General features: G+C 47.1%; 1 protein-coding gene across 3 annotated transcripts in view; it reads right to left on the bottom strand.

The window, feature by feature from the left end:
* The window catches only part of ADAM23 (ADAM metallopeptidase domain 23), a 414,934-nt gene that overhangs the window by 222,617 nt on the left and 173,484 nt on the right, over positions 1-18,833 (bottom strand). The window lies entirely within an intron of this gene.

Below are 18,833 nucleotides of genomic sequence, written 5' to 3'. Positions count from 1 at the left end.
GAGCCTGGTAAAGTTCACTAAGGGGGAGGAAGATGTCCGACACCAAGGGTGAGCCGGTGGCTGTAGTAGTTCAAGACGCAGCAGTACCGGCCGATGTAATCCCAGTCACCGTCGCCCCAACCCCCGCGGTAGCACCGGTAATGCCGATCACAATGCCGTACATCCCGGGAGCAGAATGGCTGCCGCAGTACTCCGGGGAGTCACATACCCTGATCGACTTCAGAGAAAGGCTGCACAGCTTGTTCCGGGTGTATCCGCTGACTGAGAGCCAGAAGGTGGGCATATTAATGGGGCAGCTAGCCGGCGCGGCCCAGCGTGAAGTGAAGTCCTGGCCTGATACAGATAAAGGGACAGCAACCCAGATACTGGCCAAGTTAAAGAGTAGTTTCGACACCCGCACCGCAGCAGAAATAAAGATGAGATTCTTTGGGTGCAAACAACGGGCCACAGACAGCATAAGGGACTATGCCTTAAACTTGCAGGAGGCCCTGAAAGCAATTAAACAGGTGGACCCAGAGAGTGTACGTGAAGAAGACAAACTCCTAACTGAGCAGTTCATAGAAGGGCTCCTGTCAGATGCCCACAGGACCCAGCTGCGTATCATGGTCCTGCAGAACCCTGCTCTGGACTTTGCAAAGTTTAAGGACCAGGCCATCCGGGTACTGAGGGAATCTACACCGAATGACCCAGTACCCCTCCGGCCTCTTGCTATCACGTACCCCGGGGTGGTGCCTGCAACACGAGCCGCTGCAGGGGCTGAGGCGCAGTCCCTGGATAAGGATCCCGCTGCAGTGCTCAGACAGCAGGTCCAGGAGCTGACCAAGACTGTAGCTGCCCTTGCCAAGACCGTGCAGTCTCTACAAGTGACCCTGCAAGAATCGAGTTGGCCTCCAGCCCAGATGACGTCCCATGGATGCGACAGAGGAGGATTCCGCCGACCCGAGGAAAAGACACAGACCGGTATGATTCAACGGGACAACCGATCTGCCGCCGCTGCAGCCAGGCGGGCCATATTGCAAGACACTGTCCTTTAAATGGGCTGAGCCTGGGGCCAGGAGCCGACCCCCAGGTGTAAGGAAGCCCGGCTCAACCCCCAGTCGCAGCAAGTATGTGGGAGGACGCCCGGTCCTTCCTATTGTGCTGGATGGGATCCCTTTGAATGCCCTCCTGGATACGGGGTCCTAGGTAACAACCATCCCTTATAAACTGTACAAAAGATATTGGGCTGATTCAGACATTGACCATGGCCCAGATGATGATTTAACAATTGTGGCCAGTAATGGTCAGCCCTTACCTCAAATTGGGTATAAAGAAGTAACCATTAAAGTGGGGCGGGTAGAATTGCCATGTCAGGGGATGATAATTGTAGATATTGATCGCAAAGAATCTGACCCACTGCTAACCATTGGTACAAATGTGATAGAAAATTGTATTGCCGAAGTGATAATTTTGTTGCAACAGGCGTCTGAAACTGCCAGCTCCGGGCAGCAGCGTGCCCTACAGAGGAAGATCAGAGCCCTGATGAGGAGGCAGCAGGTAGAGCTGGCCGGAGGAGAAATTGGCAGTGTGAGGGTAAGTGACCCCCTCCCCATTGCAATACCCCCAAGAAGTGAAATGTTGATATGGTGTCGGGCAGCAATAGGCCTTAAGGGTCAGGATTACCAGGCCTTGGTAGAACCGGTGTATTCAGACAGTAGGCCTGGAGTCCTGATAGCCAGAGGGGTAGCAGACGTCTGCAAGGGGAGAGTGCCCGTCCGTGTCCTGAATTGTGGGGAGGAGGAAGCCAAATTGCCCCGATACGCCACTGTAGCAAAACTGTACACTGTCAGTAACAATACCATCAAAGCAGTGGAACCCTTGATCCCGTCCGACCAGGCGGAAGACAATGGCTCCAAGGGGCAGCTGGAAGACTGGTCCCAAAAATTACATGTGGGCACCGACTCCACCCCCTCACACCAAAAGCATGGGGTTTACCGGGTGGTACAGGAGTACGAGCGGGTCTTCAGCAAACACCCCCTAGATTTTGGGCAGGTAAAAGGGGTTAAACATCAAATCCCCATGGGTGATCATCATCCCATTAAAGATAGATACCGCCCTGTACCCCCAGCACAGTATCAGCGTGCCAAAGAAATGTTACGGCAAATGAAGGACCCTGGGGTTATCAGAGATAGCTGTAGCCCTTGGGCAGCTCCACTAGTGCTCGTAAAGAAAAAAGATGGTACAATGAGAATGTGCGTAGATTACAGACAAATTAACCGCATTACACATAAAGATGCTTATCCACTACCCAGAATAGAAGAGTCACTAACGGCCTTAAAATCAGCTAATTATTTCTCCACCCTGGATCTCACCAGTGGGTATTGGCAGGTTCCCGTGGCAGAGGCGGACAAAGAGAAGACTGCATTCACGACACCAATGGGTCTCTGTGAGTTCAATTGTATGCCGTTCGGGCTCTGCAATGCCCCAGGGACATTTCAGAGATTGATGGAGTGCTGCTTGGGCCATCACAACTTTGAAACCGTGCTATTGTACCTGGATGACGTCATAGTCTACTCCAAGACCTACGAAGATCACCTGAGGCACTTAGCAGAAGTGTTTGAGTCCCTGTCGGAGTATGGCCTGAAGATAAAGCCGTCCAAATGTCACCTCTTGAAGCCAAAGGTACAGTACCTGGGTCATGTGGTCAGCGCAGAAGGTGTGGCACCTGATCCGGAGAAAGTCACCGTAATCAAGGACTGGCCAAGACCCACCACGGTAAAGGAGGTGCGGCAGTTCCTTGGGCTGGTGGGCTACTACCGAAGGTTCATTGATGGTTTCACAAAGATAGCAGCGCCTCTTCAAGATCTCCTGGTGGGCCAGCCAAAGCAGGCTAAGAAGCAGAGCCCTCCATTTGAATGGAACATTTGAATGGAACAGCCAAATAGAAACATCTTTTGTCCGGCTGAAAGGGGCTCTCACGGGAGAAGAAATTCTGGCCTACCCTGACTACAGCCAGCCGTTTGTACTGTATACAGACGCCAGCAACGTGGGACTGGGAGCAGTTCTGTCCCAGGTGCAGGGAGGCAGAGAGAAGGTGATAGCTTACGCCAGTAGGAAGCTTTGGCCCACAGAAAGGAATCCAGAAAACTACAGTTCCTTCAAGCTGGAGTTCCTCGCTATTGTTTGGGCAGTGACTGAACGCTTCAAGCACTATCTGGCATCGGCCAAGTTCACCATCTTCACGGACAACAATCCGTTGACACATCTGGCAACAGCCAAGTTAGGTGCGTTGGAGCAGCGATGGATGGCCCGGCTGTCTAACTTTGACTTTACCATCAAGTACCGGGCTGGCAAGAAGAATAACAATGCTGTCCAGAATGCCTCACTTACCCGAGTCTGGAGAAGACCTGGATGAACTCGAAGAGATAGAGTTACCGGCTTTCCATCACCAAGGTGTTTCCCAGTGTGAGCATGCTGTAGGAGTGAAGCGCTCGAGCCAGTACGAGGTCTCGGTCAACCCATTACTCCACCATAATTGGGAAGAGACACAGAACGGTGACCCGGCCGTGCGATTGGTCAAAGAAAAGCTAGCACAAGCCGAGACCCATCTCGGTCCAGACGCTCCACAAGAAGCCCAGCAGTTGTGGAAGGAGAGGGGACGACTGTTCACCTACCAAGGCAAGCTCTGCAAGAGATATGTCAACTGGCGAACGAATTAACTCATCTGGCAGATAGTGGTCCCACAGAGGGATGCTCCAATGGTCCTAGCAGTTTACCATGATAAAGCAGGACACTTCGGGTGGAAGAAGTTGGAGACCCTACTCCGCGATCGGTTCTACTGGGTGCACATGAGAAAGATGATCGAGAAGTGGTGCCGAGACTGTGGTCCGTGTAACCTGAGGCGGAAGGATGATGCCAGCCAGAGGTCTCCCCTACAGCCAATTGTCACGAAACAGCCCCTGGAGTTGGTGGCCCTGGACCACATGAAGTTAACACCAAGCCGGTCAGGCTATGTGTACGCCCTCACCATTGTGGACCATTACTCTCGTTTCCTGGTAGTAGTGCCTGTGAAGGACCAGACAGCCAGAACAGCAGCTAGAGCATTCCAGGCATACTTTTGTCGGCCTCACGGTTATCCGGAAAGGGTACTGACTGATCAAGGTCCTGCATTCGAGGCCGAAGTGTTCCAAGAGTTCTGTAACATGTACGGCTGTAAGAAAATCCGAACAACACCGTACCACCCCCAAACCAATGGATTGTGCGAGAAGATGAACCATGTGGTTATTGATATGCTGAAGACTCTACCTCTGGAAAAAAGAAACCAATGCCCAGAGAAGTTACCAGATCTGGTAGACCTGTACAACCATATCCCAGTAAATTTGACCAACTGCAGCCCTGCTTACCTGATGCGAGCAAGACCTGGCAAGTTACCTGTAGACTTTGAGATGGGGACTGTGTCACCTGAAGCGGTTCAGGAGATAGAAGATTGGGATACAGAGCGACAACAGCAGTACCGCAAGGTCCAGGAATGCGTAGAAAGGAGCCTGTCCCAAGCAAGAACGAGACAAGAGCAGAACTACAATCAAACAGCCCCAGCAACTCCCTTAGCACCTGGAGAACAGGTCCTCAAGAAAAAGCGGAGGGCGCATAAATTAGATGATCAGTGGGAGAATGAACTCTACACCATTATTCCCTCCAACTTTGACAATAGTAAGGTATGCCTCATAAGCAAAGATGAAGGCAAGACCTATCAAGCAGTTTCTCGAAACCGCCTGAAAGCGTGCCCTGAACGGTGCAGAACCCAAAAAGAAGTAGAAGAAGTACAAGAAAGTCCCCAAAGTCAAGAAAAAGAGGAAGAGATGATCCAAACAATCCTTGGAAAATTCCCCAAAACTTGGACCCGAATAAACAATGCCATAGTGGTACCAGTCTTGACGTTCCCGCAGTTGGTCGAGCCAGAAACATAAGAGGTTCCAGATCCACCTAAAGAACCGTCCGCTCCAACACAAGATGACACGCCAGCAGTAGAACAGGAGGCTCAACCCCCTGCCAGTGGTGAACCTGCCGTACCCTTGGCGAATCTGAGACCCCGTAGGCAACCAACATGCATCCCTGTCAGGGTTAGGCCTACCAATAACACGGGGGGGGCAGACACTCCAAGTAGTCAGGGACAAACCCCAGAGCTACGCCGGTCCCAACGTAGCACTCGGGGACAGCCCCCTCCAAGGTATAGAACATAGAAAGTAAAATACCTAACAGAGTGTAAATAGTTATGTGAAAATGTCTGGTATGTAATGTTTTGTTTAAGGTGATTAAGTAAATGGACAATTGGGCCACTGGACTATGGGTGGCTAACACTCTAATTGTACATAGTTAGCACCAGTGTGCTCCACACCCCTGAAGAAAAACCCGTCCGGCGTGCATAGAGTGGGGTCATCAATGCTCTGACGCACGCCCAGAGCCTACGTTGGGGGTTTGATCGCGGCGGGTCCCCCATGGAGCACTGTAATGGACACCCAGCAGGGAGCCACACTGGACTTTCATAGTAGTGTTTATGTTTGTAACGTTTAAGTAATGCGCCTCCCATAATGGGATGAAATGTTCTAACATGTTATGTTTTGTTTCTACAGTCCGGGAGTACTGAATTTAACTAAGGGGGAGTGTGGTGCCCCAGGACCTGGTCGCCACAACAGCATTGCCCTCCCAAAGGGTTAATGCTGAGCCTGGGGGTAATTGGGAGGTCCATTGGCCAGTAAGTTTAACATCCAACGCAGTTCTCCCTCCGGCCAGCAGGGGGAGCTCTGAACCTGGAATTCCAGGGAGCATTCCTTAAGTCTGACCTGAGGGAGGAAGTAGTGTTCAGTCTGTAGAGAGAAGTGATAGCAAGCAGACGCAGAGTGTGCTGTCCTGTGGATCTGGGGCCTAGAGCTGGAGCAGCTTGGCCCAGGGAAGCAGTAGTAGCAGAGAGGCAGAGAAGAGACTCGGACATCGGAGTTTGTGGCCACCAGGGCTTAAAATACTCCCTGGTAGCCGAATCCGAAGGGCAGGAGAGCTGCAAGCACCTGGCCCATAAACAGCCCGAAGGTACAGCTGCATCATCAGGGCCCAGTGTGGACTCCAGCAGAGAAGCACCAGAGAGGGCCTGCGCAGCCTACCACAGAGGGAAAGGGACGTACCACCGGTCCCAGCAGCAAGAGGGCCATTGCTAGATCCAGAAAGCAGGGTCCTATAATAGTAAAGAAAAGAACAGGAGTAGGCCTCATACTCAGCTGGCCAAAAAGATCACCCCAAGTACTTCCAGGCCGACCGGATCCCCTTCACCACCTGTGACGGTCTCCCAGGACTGGACTGTTCTTAAAGTAAAAGAGGAGAAGGTAAAGAGACTGTTGTTTGTGCCTGGTTCTTTCATTGCCTGTCGGCCCTGCACCGTGTTATCCACACAACACCATAGACTTTCACGAGCACCAACAGTGTCCCCGGGGCACCGCTCCACCTGTGGGGAGCAGTACCACCATTGCTGCCGTATCATCACCCCGGAGGCCTCACACAGCAGCGGCGGCTTAATAGCCGCAAACCACAGGTGGCGTCACGAAACAAATACTTTAATTGCTCCCAAGTCACCAGCCATATTTAAACTGACACCCACCAGGGCCACGGAGTCGGGCCCCGCCACCACTGACTACCCCCGGACTAGTCCGGCCCGGCACTGGGTGTCCCATAGCCCTGGGGTGGGCGAGTCACCAACTTGGACCCGGTTCGCTGTTGTTCTTCCTCAGGAGGGACTGTAAGACCGATAAAACAACAAAAGGTTGATGTGTGTGATTGCTGTTCAACACTGTGGAATAGGTTACTGCTAAATAAATAATGAGTAATATGAGCATAAATAAATGAAGATGATTGTTAATATTTATAGCAGGTCCAAATGGATTGATTTTAAAATTTATGATTTTTTTTTCAGCAAAAAATGTTGATACTTCTACATTCAAACAAATATACACAAATACATAAAATAATTGTCAGCATGATCTCCGTCTTTAAAGCAAATATACACTAATCACAAAAAGTTAGGGATTTTTGGCTTTCCGGTTAAATTTCAGGATGATCCTTAAAAACACTCCAACCTTTTCAGATGAACTTAATGTGATCTTCTCTAAACTTTTGAATGCACGTCAAACAGTTCAATGTTTCAATTACTTTTTGCACAACTTGCTGATTTTTAACTTAATGGCAAAATCCACAACAGGTGTTTGATCCATGAATTACCCAATAAATTTTGGAGCTCAATTAGAATTGGTATTTAAAAAGTTCTCCTTATCATGCATTCACATTTTGGCATCTTGAGACCAAGACGACATGTAACGATTATCAGTACCTTGCCATTGCGAGGCTTCAAGCAGGACATTCTCATACGGAAGTGGCTACTGAGCTTAGAGTGTCACAGAGTGTCATCAGCAGGTTGCAACAGAGATACAGAGAGACAGGAAGAGCCATGGAAAGCCATAGGAGTGGACGTCCTTTGGCCACATCCCACACTGATGACCGCTTCATTGTGAACAATGCCCTCTGGAATTTGATGATGACTGCCACACAACTCCAGGCACATTTAAGGGAGGTGAGAGGCACCCAAGTGTCACATCAAACCATTCAAAACCATTTACATCAGCATAATCTGCTTACTTGATGACCTGCAAGGGTACCTAACCAGGCTGCCAGGCATAGGCATCATCGTCTTCCTGGACAAGAGACCAGTGGGCCTTGGTGCTGTTCACTGATGAAAGTTGATTCACGCTGAGCAGAAATGATGGACGCCAATGATGTTGGAAACGTCAAGGAGAATAATAAACCTATGGGATCAGCTTAGTCGCCGTGTAGAGGTTCATAACGCTGTAATCCAGAACCTCATTGACCTGAGGGTCGCCCTTCAGGAAGAGTGGGATGCCATGCCCCACAGACAATAACTACACTTGGGAACAGCATGAGACATCATTGTCAAGCTGTACTTGATGCTCAAGGCCATATGACAAGTTATTGAGACATTGATATTTTTGGGGGGTTTATACCCACCACTGTTGTCTGCTTTTGTTTCAGTAAAATGAGATGAGGAAATAACCATTGCATGCTTGTACTTAAATGCCCTACTTTCATAATAAAATATCAATGTAGTGTAAACGTTTGCGTTTACATAGATTTCACACGAAAGACAATTCACTAAGTTTTTGTGAGTAGTGTATGTAGAAGCTGCATTATTGGATTTGCATACATACTATTATTATCTTGTGTTTTACTAGTTTTCCTCAGAGGAAAAAAAACAAGTACTAAACAGTGTCAGTTTAATTTGTATCATACAGCAATGGATGCATTCAGATGGAAGTCCGTATTCTTTAATGTCCTTGAGAATGAAGGCTACATTATTAATAGCTTTCTCATGAGCCAGATCAGACACCCCCATACTTTGCACTGACGAGGGGCAAGCACCCCGAAACACCGTGTCTGCAAATTGGGATTCTGATCTGGCTTATATATCCTGAGTCATATTGCAATGGATTGTTGAAAATCCACTTGTGACTTTTAGGATCGCTACTTCCAATAGGTGGCGCTGTGCTAGAGTTTGTCTCCTTTACTGGAGAGACAATTTAAATGTGTCTAGGGAGACTGAAGTTGTAGACTTTGTATCTTGAGCGGCAAAGGAAGGGTGCTCTTAAAGCTGTATTCCCAGCTGCACTAGCACAGAGGCGCATCATTTTGTTAATAATTTATTAGCCTGAAGTCTGAGGTCAGCTCACAGGAACAGCTATGGCTTTCTAACAGCTGTAAGATTCCATCAATTACTGTTTATTTGGGTCTGTTTATGAATTTATTCATCATTTTATGATTACATTTGTTTTTGTAAAAAAATCAAATAGTTTCGTTTTTTTATGCAACATGCTACGAATAGTTCTGTACAGGCCGATTTCACATAACGCAGCAAGCGGCATTTCTATTCTAGGTATGGGAATTAAGACTGTAAATTAAAATTAAATTAAAATTAAATTAAAAGTCATAACCTTTAAAAAAGGACAAGTCACCAGGTGAAAAATGGAATGTTTTTGTTCCTATTTTATTTCTGGTGCTCTTGAGCACAGGCCGTCTCAGGGTGGCAAAGTAGGTAAGTTCTATAGGTATGAGGAGACAATGTGAAAACCCAGCTCCAGAAACAAATTAAATATTTATTTCTTTATTGAAGAATTAAAATCCACACACATGATAACAAAGTGATATTCTGACCATAATGTGGTGGTCACAAATTTTTCAATAAAGAAAGTTATATTTTATTAGTTTCTGGAGCTTGATTTTCAGATTTTTTTATTTGGGACTATTCACACTGGTAAGAGCAGCTCTTTGTGCTCCTAGTATATGTAATTGTAATTTTGCCCTTTTTTTCCGTTCTGTATCTATGTATGTAAGTTGGTACAGCGTCAGGAAAATATAAAATAATTCAGTACCTCACCACTGAGTGCGCCTGCTGCCCAGCTGCTTTCCGCCCGCATACGGTCGTCTTCTTTCAGTTGCTGAATCTGCCTCATCTTCACTATAGGTAAGGACTCACAGCCATGTCCAGATCGGAGCTTACTGAGCATCATAAGGTTGCGATGACGACAAGACCTTATGATGTGCACCAGTCTGGATGCGGTTGTAAAGAGACTAGAGATGCAGCTTGGAAAAAAGAGGACCAGGGGGCAGCCGGAGAGGTCAGTGGTGAAGAGGGTATGTTAGGTTTTCCAATGCTCATAACTAGGGGTTTTATGCAAGTCAGATGTTCATTAAAAGTAGATTTTTAGGAGCAAACAGTAACAATGTGGTGACATGACAAGAACAAGACACAACTAATCATATGCTAAATAGCTGCAAGTCAAAGCCAATCACCTCATAACCTCATAGAAAAAATTCATAGAAGGAGGCCACAGAACTTTCAGAATTTTAAGAGTATTTGTGTGGAAGAATGGACCAAAATTACACCTGAGCAATGCATGCAACTAGTTTCTCGATACAGGAGGCGTCTTGAAACTGTCATCACCAACAAAGGCTTTTGTACAAAGTATTAAATAAATTTCAGTGGGCGTGTTCAATACTTTTTCCCTCAGTCATTTCTCATTACTACACATTATTACATTTATGGACATCTATGATTTCATTTCTTTGCCTGTGTGTCAGTTGTTACTGATATGCAATGATAAATTCATTTCAATAGCTCCTTTAAAAATATATTTACTTAAAAAATTTGTGACTTATTTAATATTTATTTCACCCGTTGTATATATAGATATAATATATGCACAAAAATCCAGTTTTTGGTGTTTTTTTATTCCATCCCTGCTGCTGAGTATTCCTTTTTTTTATTGTTGGTGTTGTTTTTTTATCTGCTATATGGTTCTAGAGATAAGGGCCTTTATTATTTAGTGCTAATTTAATGGTATTTCACAAGGGGGGGTGGGTAGCTCACAGTCTAATAATGTACAACAGCCTAAAGACAGGTCCCCAGATAAACCTGTGAGCAACACCCCCTTGATAAAGAAAGATAATAAACATCAGAACTAAATAAAAAAGATCAAATCTCTAAAACCATATGGTTTATTTACAAATAAAAAACACTCAGAGAATTTGTAGGATTGGAATAAAATTGGACCAAAAAATGGTCATTTTAAGTTGTTGACAGAACCTCTTTAAAGCTAAATATGAGCAAGCAATATAAAATAATCATTTGCTGGTATTTATGTAATGTTAATTTCTGAAAGTCTTACGTATATTTTATCAGATTAGTTTAAAAGATGTGATCTCGGGGGATCATCTAGCCTCTTGAATATTTACAGTAGTTTCAAGACTCGTTTGGACTTTTTTGCACTATATTTTTTTAGCTGCTGCGCAAGATATTGCGGCAATGATTCACTGAAGTGAGAACAGAACTACCAAAACTGGCTTTCATTACCGCTATGAAAACTGCGGGCAAATACAAATAAGCGTGCAAGCTTCTGTATACATTGAAGAGCCTGCAGCACTCCAGTCAAACATTTGGTTGGAGAGGTGCTAACCGTGATCCCCCTCCAATCTAATATTGATAGTCTATCCTAAGGGGCACTAACACCAGCTACTTGCTGCATGAGACTTGGAGGTGTCTGTAAAGGGGGACTCAGCTCCTAACACTCACTCCACTCACTTATCGCAAAAGGCTGACAACCAGGTAAGACCACCCCGCAGTCAGTTCACACATCACACTTCTTATTTTGTCATTTTTTAATCTTCAGGAATGTGGGTACATTGAGAATGGAGAGGAACAGACTTAGGAAATCTTTACTATACAAAAAAAATGAAAAGGTGCTTATAAAAGTAACAAAAAGATGAAATAGCAAAAAGACATATGTGGCACTTCAGTTGCCACAGAGTATTGCACCCAACATTGGGTGTAATGCTAAACCCGGTTCCTGTGGAGGTCAGTCCCGGTTTCACCACATTACACACTCAATACACATCAGGTTGCCCTGTTCCCACTGGGGACTTGGCTAGGCTCGGGTAATAAAGGGGTCGCCGACAGAGTGGCATTTACAGGATGCCCTCAACAGGGGCCCCAGTCCCACTAGCTTTGGACCTGTGAGGGGGGAGGTGCAGCCAGCAGGGGGAGTCAGGAGCCAACACAAAAGTTGCTCCAGTGGGAAGGAGGAAGAAAGTTTATACGGTGGCCGTAGGGAGAGTGAACCTAATCCCCTCGGAACCAATGCCACACAGGGCGGCAGGACCCTAGGGAAGATCATACTTCCCGTTGGTTTTCCAGAATCTGCCTGGACAGGGAAAGTTTCAAGCTTCCCTGCCCACACAGCACCCGACAGCACAGTGCCATATAGGATCCGGGGCCTCGCTTCAAGCCGGACCCCACATCGGAACCGCGGCACCTGCATATAGGGACACGAGTACATCTCGTGAAACCCAGGGTCCCCTTGTAGCTTCAAGTCAGAGGATCCACAGACAGGTGTTACAAGGAGAAACCCACCAAACACCAAACTGGACTGATCACTAAAGAGATTCGGGTTCGACGGAGCCCATCATAGCAAGTGACCGGTATTACCTGGGTGAGCGGCATCGCACAAAAGTGAGTAAACAACCTGGAACCGCAACTATAGACTCTGACTCTTTATTACCCATACTGCCGCTCCCCTTTGCCATAATTACTCCCCTCATTATCTTCCCCGGGTCCCGCTCTACCTGTGGAGAGTGATACCATTCATGGCTGCTACTACCAGCTGCCCGGGAGGACAGCGACAGCAGCGGCAGCCCATTCCCTGGCCACATACCACAGGTGGCGTCACGACATTCACCTCACTACTACCCCCATCATTTCTCCCCAGCCATCTTCTGTACGCCTCGGGGCAACGGAGCCTGGCTAAGCCGCCCGTGACGACAGTCGATGGTCCGGCGAAGAGTAGGTTAAATGCACCTGCCCCGTGGGGCGCTACACATACATATACTGTATACAAAACATTATAACAAGCAGGGCTCGCTATCACAAGCATATAATACACCTCAATGCTATAATATGTTATATCAGCACTAGTGTGATACAGAGCAGATCTGCAATTTTTTTTCTCATGCTGATTTGACATTAGAAAACAATAGCAGCAGATTGCAAGTGAATCCACAATCAGATCATGAACACCCATACAAGTGTATGGGTGTGTGAAACATCCGAGTGCAGTCTGTTATACGCTGAGACAGGCAATGAGAAGATGGAGAGATTAGCGTTTCCTTCTTCTCCGCACCTCTGCTCCGATTCGCAAATGCAAGAGGATCGAAACTCAGTGAGTAACACTCGGCATAGCACATCAAATGCTATACGTCAGTGTGACCTCAGTCTAAAACAGATAAATAGTACGGACTGGATTTATAAGACCTTTTGGCAGATAAGATAGCTATGAAAATGGCTAAGACAAAGGATGACTACGGCAAAATTTTAGTTTGTGTCTTATTTACCCATAAGAATCTCCTAGTGGAATAATATGACCCCAATATTTCCAAGCATACTGTACCATCCTAAACACACTAAACACAACTATGATTTATCCATTTTTAGGGTTGATATGTTTCTGTGGCTTTCCAGTTTCTCCGGTGTCCATCGCAATTTTTTCCACTTCTCAGTAACAGTGCATACTATCCGGGTCACGCTGTGCTCTGTGTGACCTGGAAGTGACTCTTACAAGACGGCGTTAGAACGAGACGCCATAGGCTTTCATTGTAAAAGAGACTTACGGCTCACGCGTAAAACAAAGCATGCAACCTATTTGAATCCTCTACATATATAACTGCCTCATAACACAGGGCCACAGTCGAAAGCGGGCTTTACACGCTGCGACATCGCTAGCCGATGATAGCGATGGCGAGTGTGATAGCACCCGCCCCTATCATTATGCCGATATTTGGTGATCACTGCCGCAGCGAATATTATCGCTACGGCAGCGTCACACGCACTTACCTGGTCGGCGGCGTCGCTGTGACTGCCGAACAATCCCTCCCTCAAGAGGGTGGGACGTTCGGTATCACAGCGACGTCACCGCGACGTCACTAAGCGGCCGGCCAATCAAAGCGGAGGGGCGGAGATGAGCGGGACGAACATCCCGCCCACCTCCTTCCTTCCTCATTGCTGGCTTGTGGCAGGTAAGGAGAGGTTCCTCGCTCCTGCGGCGTCACACGTAGCGATGTGTACTGCCGCAGGGACGAGGATCAACTTCGCCCACGAGACAGCAGTGATATTTGAGAATGGACCCACATGTCAACGAGGAGCAATTTTGGACGTTTCTGCAACGAACCAAAATCGCTCCTAGGAGTCACACACAACGAGATCGCTACAGCGGCCGGATGTGCGTCACAAAATCCGTGACCCCAACGAGATCGCTGTAGCGATCTTGTAGCGTGTAAAGCCCACTTTAGGGCCAGCCTAGGAGTCACTGTTCCATCCGTACACCCCCCTTTCACCCAGCTTCTGAAGGGAGGGGATCATGCTCTCTTCAGTATGTCACAGTACATGTCGGCATTCATGGTTTCCCTCAATGAACTGTAGCTCCCCACAGCTGGAAGAGGTCATGATGCACCAAAACCATGACACTGCCACCACCATGCTTGACTGTAAGCAAGACACACTGTCTTTGTACTCCTCACCAGGTTGGCGCGACACAAACTTGACACCATCAGAACCAAATAAGTTTATCTTAGTCTCATCAGACCACAGGACATGGTTCTAGTAATGCTTCTCCTTAGTCTACTTGTCTGCAGAAAACTGTTTATGAGCTTTCTTGTGCATCAGATTTAGAAGGGGTTTCCTTCTACAACTTCATTAAATTGGTGTCAGAGTCCGCGCATGCGCATACCATGATCTCTGTTGCCATTTAATTGAAGGCACTGTGGTGAAGACCATGAGAGGCATCAGCGCGTACGCTGATTTTTTATTTTCTACATCTGCGCTCGCATTGATGCCTCTCATAGTCTTCACCGCAGTGTCCTCAATAAAAGGACAGCGGAGATCGAGGTACATGCCCATGCCATTTTACTGAAGACATAATCCCTGTCGCAATGTGCACACATCGCCAAAAACAGCAATGTTGGTGCAGCACAATATTCAAATAAAGAAAAGAGAGCAAGCCAGGAGGACGCTGGAGGAGGAAGAATAATACCGAGGACCTGACCCACAAAGGCCCGCACCGCTGCACACATCAAAGTGCAGTGCATTTCTGCAATTTTAATTAAAGATATTTCATAAACCAAGTAACCGATCTTTCTACCGTATAACAAGTGTGCCTGGATTCAGCATCTTAGTGCCAGTATGACACTGCCTTTACTTCATATAGAAAAATCCTGGTGGTTGTTTTTCTTTAAAAAGATAGACGTTTTGGAACGGCCCAGTTAGGGCCGAGACCTGAATCCAATTGGAAATATGTGAGTTGACCAGAAGGGGGCTGTACACAAGAGATTACCTTGTAATCTGACAGATTTGGAGCACTACTAGTGGGCAAAGATTGACAATTTTAGGAATGCCGTGCCGATAGACTCCTACCCAAAAAGACAGGGTAATAGTTTAATGGTGTATAATTATGTAACTACAATTTTTTAGTTATTTTTCTTTTTCCACCCGACAAGATTTCGGATAATTTTTCAAGTGAATTGTATAGATTATGGGTGACATTTAGGGTATGTGCATGAGATGTCATTTAGACGCTGGAGCAGCTATTGAGTTTTTCTTGGAAAATGTGAATGACTGTTATACTAAAGCAGCTTTGTCAGGAGTTTTGCCATCATTTTTACGGCAGCTTCACAGCCGATATCTATGACTCTGTACTATTAAATATAAAGAGTTGGCGGCTTCCTAGTAGCTTCTCAGAAGAATGGGCATATCACTTCTTTTAACTGCTTCAGGGTTTATGAATACTGAAGCGGTTAAAAGAAGTGACATAAGACACAACATGTGCACAGCAATGTTGTTATATCAGTTTACACTATGTACATTTTATGGGACGCCTTTGCAGCACTTTTTCAAGTGGATTCCGGGTGGAATCTGCTTAAATAAAGATGTTGTATGCACTTGTTCTAAAGGTGGAAAACATCGGGAAATGATTCTTATTGGTGTCATTTTTTTTAACATGTCAAAAACCTTCATTTTAACAAGAATGTGCAGACTTTTTACATACACTGTATTCTGGTTTGTTCCATGTTTCTTTAGGCTACGTGCCCATGTTGCTTTGTTATGTGCTTCTTTTCTGGATATAAAAATGCATGTTTTTGCAAGAAAAACGCAACAGAAAAAATGTGCATTTTTTTATAACGTTTGCGCGTTTTTTCATATGCGTTTTTACCTGCTTCTTTTTGTGTTTATTTTTAGTCATGACGATCATGGGGGTTCAGGCGTTGTACCTCTGCGATTGCTGTCACGTCTCTGGCTGATGTTACAGCCGGGATCTAGCTCTCACTGCCGAGAGAGGTGCCCTCACCGCTCCCGGCAGTTTAACCCCCTAAGTGCTGCTATCAGTGCAGTATTCAGGAGGCAAGAAGAGAAATCACTTACGTCTCTCTGGCGATTGGGTCCCTGTAATGCGATCACAGGGACCCGTTCACTGCCATGGTAACCCTCACCATGACAACCCCGAGTTACTCAGCTATGGAGAGCCTCACATACCATGTTGTATGCACGGTGTGTGATGCAAAGTGCTGTGATATCATCCACTGTAGTAATAAAGCATTACAGTGCATGATGGAAACGCAGAAAAAAACACAGAAACAATTGACATGCTGCTTCTTTATTTCAGCAACAAAATTTGCAAGGAAAAAACAAGCAGCATGTGCACAGCAAGTCACGATTCTTTTAGACTTTGCTGGGATGCTTTTTCCTTGCTTTTATTGATTAAACGAAACCAGGGAAAACGCATGAAAAAATGCAACAAATATGCCATGTGTGCACATAGGCTTACTCATTGTTTCCATATGGATTCCTTCATGGTTTTGCTACCTTAAGTCTGAAACTACAATATGTATATCTCAATAAGAACAATAAAAATTATTGCATGAACATGGGTGTCCAAACTTTTGACCTTTTGACCAGTACTATATTTTTACTTTATAGCTAGTGATGATTGAATAGTATCTATTCGTGATCGGATTATTAGTAACAAATGCCAAAATACTCTTCCGGTATTTGTCACGAATAACAAACCTAATGCAAGTTAATGGAGAACCAACACTTTTTTCTTGTTGTGACAAATACTGGAATAACACTCAGTATTCGGTAAGCATTATCTGAACACGCATAGCTATTATTCACCCATCACTATTTTGTAAGTATTATTATGTATGTATTATGTATTTTATAAAAAAAAGTATGCATAAACACTTTGCAAATGAGGGCATCTAGGTGTACTATTGGCGTGTCCAAGTGCTCAGGTCACTCTTCCATCTTCTCAATCAGTATGCCACGTGTACCGCCCCGCGGGCTCGGCCGGCTGCCGAGCCGCTCAGATCCGTGCTCGTATGGTAGGTGGCTCGAGCTACTCACAGACCCGGAGGTCACGTCGCTCCTCAAAGGGGTTGGCGCTACACGTAGGGACTTTGGTGGGGAGTTCCACGGCCGGAGCCGCGGTGGTTTGTAGGGGATTTAAGTTCGTGACGCCACCCACGGGTTGTGGTGAATGGATGGACACCACCGCTGCCGTTGACTAGGCCTCCCGGGGACGGTGTTGCGCAGCTTGGTGTTGACCCCTCCGTGGGTAGGGGAGTGGTGGTCCCGGGGGTCCGAAGGAGGTGCTGAGGCGAGGGGATGTGTGCGTGCTGGTGCGGTGCGGCGCGGTGCGCTGCCCGAAGGCACTGGTGTACTCACTATGACACAACACACTGGAGTCTCTGGTAAACCAAACGGGGTGATGAACGGGGCCCGCAGCCAGCTGCAGCTTCTACCTTAACAGGTTGGTGGTTTCCGCCTTTCTCCTGCACCTCCTTAATGTGAATGTTGTGACTCCTATGCCTAAGCAACGGTAGTCCACTCCCCGGCTTGCTGTGTGTCGGGAGAGCCCTGTTTGCCCGCAGACGCTGGCCCTTTGGGTTACCTTAATGGTTGGGCTGTTGTCTTCAGTCGGGTCTTGTGTGGGAAAGGTCCTTAAGTCCAGTCCTCAATCAGTGGATTTGACTCAGCCCTGTGGTTTCTGGGCTTCATACTGGGTCTGAGTACCCCTCCTGGTGCTCCGGTTTCCAATCGGTTACCTGGTTCGGTACCGGCGGGCCACCGCCCGACCCCGGTCCCTACGGTTCCACCGGCTGTAATCCCAGCTCCTGCAGGCGGCCACCACTGTCTGCCTCCTTGCCAGAGGTGACTGGGCTCCGACCCAGACACCTGAGTAGCCTATTGGCGGGCCTGGTCACAGGTCTGCCCTTGAACTCGACTTCTCTCCTCCACTGTCAGAGCTAATCTACTTTGTGCACTAGAACGTGTGTTTTTCCCGCCTCCAGGCCTGTGAACTCCTCAGTGGACGGAGCCAACCACCTGGCTCCACCACCCTGGTGTGGACATCAAACATGGAGGGAGGTGACAAGGGTAGTTTGGCTGCTGTCACCTTTTTAGGGAGGGGGTGTGTGTGCATGGGACTACCTGGGATGACCTGACTAGTCCAGGGCGTCACACCACGCACCTCAGCTCGACGTACAGCCCTGAGTTAGAGCTGCTTGAAATTAATTCCTTGCTGACATGTTCACACTAACAGGTGTCGAGCACACACTCAGTGTAAGGGCAGAGTCACACTTGCATATTGCTTCTGATGCGAGAGCATGAGCCGAGTGTCATGCAACTGAGATCGTATCACAGCTCTGCAGGAGAGGGAGGGATTAAACCCCCCATCTCCTCCATTGTCAGCCTGTGCGTATATTGCACTGCACTTGGATGACATCTGAGTGCAGTCCGATGTTTCTCTCACACCCATACACTTGTATGGGTGCAAGTGACACAACTCTCGCAGATAAGCGCAGCATGCTGCGATTTGTTTTCCTCGGTCCGTTTAGGGCTGAGAAAATACTCGCAGATATGAGTTGCAGCATTGTCTAAAGGGCCATTTACATGCTGCGACATCGCTAACGATATATCGTCGGGGTCACAGTGTTGTGACGCACATCCGGCGACGTCGCAGCATGTAACATCTATGAGCGATCTTAAACGATCGCAAAAGAGGCAAAAATCATTGGTATGTGAGACGTTGTTCACTTACCAAAAATCGTTGCCTATTCAGTAGCGAGGTTGTTTGTCGTACCTGCGGCAGCACACATCGCTATGTGTGACACCGCAGGAACGAGGAACAACCTCGTAC

Source organism: Anomaloglossus baeobatrachus, chromosome 7, assembly GCF_048569485.1.
Source record: "Anomaloglossus baeobatrachus isolate aAnoBae1 chromosome 7, aAnoBae1.hap1, whole genome shotgun sequence".
Classification (NCBI taxonomy): Eukaryota; Metazoa; Chordata; class Amphibia; order Anura; family Aromobatidae; genus Anomaloglossus; species Anomaloglossus baeobatrachus.
Note: the sequence above shows the minus strand (reverse complement) of the source record. Positions and strands in the feature narration are given on the sequence as shown.